The sequence below is a fragment of the Homarus americanus genome, unplaced genomic scaffold, assembly GCF_018991925.1.
Source record: "Homarus americanus isolate GMGI-L3 unplaced genomic scaffold, GMGI_Hamer_2.0 scaffold33468, whole genome shotgun sequence".
Taxonomy (NCBI): domain Eukaryota; kingdom Metazoa; phylum Arthropoda; class Malacostraca; order Decapoda; family Nephropidae; genus Homarus; species Homarus americanus.
In genome coordinates, this window is record NW_024714177.1 from 9,820,644 (window position 1) to 9,827,252 (window position 6,609).

Genomic DNA, 6,609 nt, shown 5'->3' on the forward strand with positions numbered 1-6,609 from the left:
CCAGTAAAGGGTTGGTGCCATCTTTACTGTAATAATACAAGACTAATACCATATGTTGGAGTTTGATAAACTTTACATAGAGCAACTTATCTAGACTATTACAAACCTTTTGACCCGATCTAATGTTGACACTGGTGTATATACTATTCAACACAGTATGGTGGCTCACTGGCAAGGTACCTGTTGTGGATGGTGGAGGCCTCGGGTTCGACTGCCAGATGGATTGAAGTCGTGTTGAACTGGTCGAAGCAGAAACAGGATTTTGAATGGTTCGTAAGTAAAATTTATGTTTTAGCAGTGATGTTGGGGCTGGTGCAATGTAATTACTCTACTATAGAGAAAGAAGCTGTGGCTCTGCTTATGGCACTGAAAAGTTTAACATATATCTTGGCAACACCTACCAGAGAATTGTAGTTTACAGTGACCATAATTTATTACAGTTCAAAAGTCGGATGAAAAACAAGAATCAGAGACTTAATAGATGGTGATTAACTCTGCAGGGAAAGACTTGGTATGTTGTGTAGGAGTGAGGGAAGGACTTGGTATGTTGTGTAGGAGTGAGGGAAGGACTTGGTATGTTGTGTGGGAGTGAGGGATGGACTTGATATGTTGTTTAGGAGTGAGGGAAGGACTTGGTATGTTGTGTAGGAGTGAGGGAAGGACTTGGAATGTTGTGTAGGAGTGAGGAATGGACTTGGTATGTTGTGTAGGAGTGAGGGAAGGACTTGGTATGTTGTGTAGGAGTGAGGAATGGACTTGGTATGTTGTGTAGGAGTGAGGGAAGGACTTGGTATGTTGTTTAGGAGTGAGGGAAGGACTTGGTATGTTGTGTAAGAGTGAGAGAAGGACTTGGTATGTTGTGTAGGAGTGAGGAATGGACTTGGTATGTTGTGTAGGAGTGAGGGAAGGACTTGGTATGTTGTGTGGGAGTGAGGGAAGGACTTGGTATGTTGTGTAGGAGTGAGAGAAGGACTTGGTATGTTGTCTAAGAGTGAGGGATAGACATGGTATGTTGTGTAGGAGTTAGGGAAGGACTTGGTATGTTGTGTAGGAGTGAGGGAAGGACTTGGTATGTTGTTTAGGAGTGAGGGATGGACTTGGTATGTTGTGTAGGAGTGAGGGATGGACTTGGTATGTTGTGTAGGAGTGAGGGATGGACTTGGTATGTTGTGTAGGAGTGAGGGAAGGACTTGGTATGTTGTTTAGGAGTGAGGGAAGGACTTGGTATGTTGTGTAGGAGTGAGGGAAGGACTTGGTATGTTGTGTAGGAGTGAGGGAAGGACTTGGTATGTTGTGTAGGAGTGAGGGAAGGACTTGGTATGTTATGTAGGAGTGAGGGAAGGACTTGGTATGTTGGGTAGAAGTGAGGGAAGGACTTGGTATGTTGTGTAGGAGAGGAGACTTGTGGAGTGAGGGAAGGACTTGTGAGGGGTGAGGAAGGACTTGTAGTAGTGTAAGGGTGAGGGAAGGACTTGTAGTTTGTGTAGGAGCAAAGGATTGTAAGTGTAGGATGAGGGAAGGACTTGAAGTTTTGTAGGAGTGAGGGAAGGACTTGTGGTTTGTGTAGGAGTGGAGGAAAGGACTTGAGTATTGTTAGGGTGAGGGAAGGACTTGTAGTATTGTGGAGTGAGGATGAATTGCGGTGGTATTGTAGTGACTTAAGTGGTGGGGGGGGGTTGGGTGTGGGGGGGGGGTGTTGTGGGTGGTTGGTATTGTGTGAGTGAGGGATGGCCTTGTTGTACTGTATAGAAGGGAAGGATTTGTAGTTTTGTGTAGGAGTAGGATGACTTGATATGTTGTGTGAAGTGAGGAGACTTGGTGTAAGAGTGAGGATGGACTGGTATGTTATGAGGAGGAGGAAGGACTTGGATGGTTAGGAGTGAGGAACGACTTTAGTTGTGCAGGAGTAAGAAAGGATTTAGTATTGTGTAGGAGTGAAGGAAGGACTAGTATGTGAGATGAGGATAGACTTGGTATGTTGTGTAGGAGTGAGGATGGACTTGGTATGTTAAGGAAGGACTTATACTATTGTAGTGAGGGAAGGACTGTAGAAGTGAGGAAGTACTTAAGTTTTGAAGAGTGAGAGAAGGGCTTGTAGTTTTGTGTGGAGTGAGGAAAGACTTGTAGTTTTGTGTATGAGTGAGGGATGGACTTGTAGTATTGTAGGGAGTGAGGGAAGGACTTGTAGTATTGTGTAGGAGTGAGGAAGGAATTGTGTGGTATTGAGTAAGTGAAGAACTTGTAGTATTGTAGGAGTGAGGTAAGGACTAAGTTTTGTAGGAGTGAGGGAAGGACTGTAGTTTTGTGTAGGAGTGAGGAGTTGTAGTATTGCAGAGTGAAGGAAGGACTTGTAGTATTGTGTAGGAGTGAGGAACTTGAGGGGAGTGAGGATGGACTTATGTGTTGTAGGGGTGTGTGAGGGATGAACTTGGTATGTTGTGTAGGAGGAGAGAAGACTGTAGTATTGTAGGAGTTAGATGGACTTATAGTATTGTGTAGGAGTGATGGACTTGGTATGTTGTGTAGGAGTGAGAGAATTTCGGGAAGGACTTGCAGTATGTGTGGGGAGTGGGGAAGGACTTGCAGTGTTGTGTAGGGTGAGGGAAGGACTTGGAGTATTGTGTAGGAGTGAGGGAAAGGACTTGGTATGTTGTGTTGGAGTGAAGAACTTAGTATTATTAGGGGTGGGGAAGGACTTAGGAAGTTAGTTTAGGATTGAAAGGTAGAGAGATGGACTTGTATTATTATGTGGGAGTGAGGATGGACTTGGTATGTTGTGTGGGATTGGGGATGGACTTGGTATGTTGTATTTTGGATTGAATGGACTTGTAGTATATGTAGGAGTAGGGAAGGACTTGGTATGTTGTGTGGGAGTGAGGATGAACTTGTTATGTGTGTAGGATGAGAGACTTGAAGTTTTGTGTAGGTGGGGGAAACTTGGTTTGTGTAGGAGTTAGGAAAGGGATCTTGTATTCATTGTGGGAAGGACATGTATTGTGGAGTGAGGACATTTATGTAGTCTTTCAGCAGGGGGTTGAGACTTGTGTCGGAGAGAGGGATGGACTTGGTATGTTGTGTGAGGAGTGAAGGATGGTATGTTGTGTAGGAGTGAAGATGGACTTGTAGTATATGGTATTAATTGAGGCTTAGTATGTTGTGTGAAATGAAGATTATCATTCTGGTGTGTTGTGGGTGAAAGACTTGGTGGAAGTGGGGATGGATTGGTATGTTTGTAGGATGGACTATTATGTAGTTCTTCCTGGTATGCTGTGCAGGATTGAGGGATGGATTTGGGATGTTGTGTAGGAGTGAGGGAAGGACTTGAAGTTTTGTGTAGGAGTAAGGGAAGGACTTGTAGTTTTGTGTACGAGTGAGGGAAGGACTTGTAGTGTTGTGTAGAAGTGAGGGAAGGACTTGTAGTGTTGCGTAGAAGTGAGGTAAGGACTTGTAGTGTTGTGTAGGAGTGAGGGAAGGACTTGTAGTGTTGTGTATAAGTGAGGTAAGGACTTGTAGTATTGTGTAGGAGTGAGGGAAGGACTTGTAGTATTGTGTAGGAGTGAGGGAAGGACTTGTAGTATTGTGTAGGAGTGAGGAAAGGATATGCAGTGTTGTTTAGGAGTGAGGGAAGGACTTGTAGTATTGTGTAGAAGTTAGGGAAGGACTTGCATTGTGGTGTTGGAGTAAGGGAAGGACTTGTTGTATTGTGTAGGAGTGAGGGAAGGACTTGTAGTATAGTGTAGGAGTGAGGGAAGGACTTGGTATGCTGTGTAGGAGTGACGGATGGACTTGGTATGTTATGGGTGAGTAAAGGATGAACTTGGTATGTTGTGTAAGAATGAGAGAAGGATTTGTATGTTGTGTAGGACAGAGGGAAGGACTTGTAAATGTGGTGTAGGAGTGAGAGAATGACTTGTAGCTTCGTGTAGGAGTGAGGGCATCACTTGTAGTGTGGTGTATTAGTGAGGGAAGGACTTGTAGTATTGTGTAGGAGCGAGGGAAGGAATTGTAGTATTGTGTAGGCGTGAGGAATGGGCTTGGTATATTGTGTAGGAGTGAGGGATGGACTTGGTATGTTGTGTGGGAATGAGGGATGAACTTGGTATGTTGTGTAGGAGTGAGAGAAGGTCTTGGAGTATTATGTAGGTCTTAGGGATGGACTTGTAGTATTGTGTAGGGGTTAGGGATGGACGTGGTATGTTGTGTGGGAATGACGGAAGGACTTGAAGTATTGTGTAAGAGTGAGGGATGGACTTGGTATGCTGTGTGGGAGTGAGGGATGGACTTGGTATGTTTTGTAGGAGTGAGAGAATATCGTAGCAAATAATCTATCTCATTCACCAGACTGAAAATAAAAGACAAGTGTTTTATGTTTGGGGAGAGAGTTTTATGAGGCACTGAATATATTTGATTGAGAGGTAATTACATTGTTTCTTCAGTAGGTAGGACTATATTTTATATATGTTCCTGTATGTAAACATTGTCTAGTATGTTATATATATTTATTTATAATAGGTATGTAATAAGTAAATCAGCTTAACGTTGTGCATTTACTTGGTAAAATAGTATTGTAATTGGCGGCATGGTATCCACATTGTGTGTGTCACTGCAAGTGCAGGGAGGTAGACGAACCTGGCTTGTTATAATAATAATTAACGGTTTATTGAAAGAGCTTGGCAGCCAGAAGGCTGAAAATATACAGTTACATATTTGGGGAATAGGTTACGAATTACAAATAATATACAAGTAACATAAGTGACACAAGTAAGACATATAATAACTAGATGTGGAAAAGCTTAAACTACAGTTCATTTCAACATAGTGACAGTGTAAGGAGCAGTGTTTACTGGGAGTGAATACACTGATTTATTACAAGTTATTGATAATTTTTACAATGGTTGGGACTGGGCTGTTCTTATAGCGATTAGTTCGTGCACGTATGGGCTGGATGCGGTTGTGGTGTCGAACAGCAATTCTCGGACAAGGGATCTCAGGTGGTAGTAGGAGCCGGTGTCGAGGATGGTGTAAAGCTTCTTACCAAATTTGCAGATGAGGTCGTGGTGATGGTCAGTGAGAGTCGAAAGGGTCAGTGTGTTGAGCGCTTCTTGATATGTGGAGTAGGAAGGGGAGAGAATAATCTTGCATGCCCTCTTTTGCACTTTTTCTAGGTGTTTACGTTGTGTGGCATTTAGGGAGGAAGACTAGTGTGTGGTGCACGTTTGGTACAATTGGTCTGGACTCAGGATATATTTATATGGAGATAAATGGTGTATACCTTTGTACTTTTCTAGTGTATGGTGAGGCTGAGGTTCGGGTTTGGGTTAACTTAGGCTGTGGTCATCTGTACTGTATTTAAATTGTTCCTTTACTTGACTTTGTTTGTGGTCTCTTAACTTTATAATGCTAGGTTATGCATTTTATGATTCATCTTCAACATGATACCTATATTTTGACTTAATCTGAGAGTTATTATTGAGAACCTGGTGGAGATAATATAAGAGTCATTATAGTGTTTACCCTGTTTGTTGTTGTGACAACTAGTGTGACTTGTGACTTGACTAGTGGTAAATTCTTGATAAAGAGGAGTGCTGGCATAACAGTATGAAGAAACAGCGATTCTAATTCTTGTGGCCTGCAATATATACAAAAAAACTATTTTTGGTTAATAAAATTTTAATTTCACAGGTATTAACAGAAAATACTACTACAGGGAGGATGAGGACCATAACTTGTTGTACAGATGACGAGGCAACATCAAGATGGACAAGAGAAACGATCAAGAGTACAGTAAAGGATGAACATTCTCTAAATAACTCAGTCTACCAAACATGACAGAAAAATGTATTGTATATATGTAAGTGTTGGTTAAATACGTAAACATAACTACTACAACAGATTATAACAATGTGTTGAAGTCTTATGTACTGACTACTGTAGAGATACTGTAGGAGTGAAGAAAGAACAAGCAATATTATGTAAGAGTGAGGAAAGGTTATGCGGTGTTGTGTAGGAGTGAGGGAAGGACATGAAGTGTTGTGTAGGAGTGAGGGAAGGACATGAAGTGTTGTGTAGGAGTGAGGGAAGGACTTGCAGGGTTGTGTAGACGAGGGAAGGAGTAGCAGGTTTGTGTAGGAGTGAGGGAAGGACTTGTAGTATTGTGTAGGAATGAGGGAAGGACTTGTAGTATTGTGTAGGAGTGAGGAAAGGATATGCAGTATTGTTTAGGAGTGAGGGAAGGACTTGTAGTATTGTGTAAGAGTGAGGGAAGGACTTGTAGTATTGTGTAGGAGTGAGGGAAGGACTTGTAGTATTGTGTAGAAGTCAGGGAAGGACTTGCATTGTGGTGTTGGAGTAAGGGTAGGACTTGTTGTATTGTGTAGGAGTGAGGGAAGGACTTGTAGTATAGGGTAAGAGTGAGGGAAGGACTTGGTATGCTGTGTAGGAGTGACGGATGGACTTGGTATGTTATGTGTGAGTAAATGATGAACTTGGTATGTTGTGTAAGACTGAGAGAAGGATATGTAAATGTGGTGTAGGAGTGAGAGAAAGACTTGTAGCTTCGTGTAGGAGTGAGGGCATCACTTGTAGTGTGGTGTATTAGTGAGGGAAGGA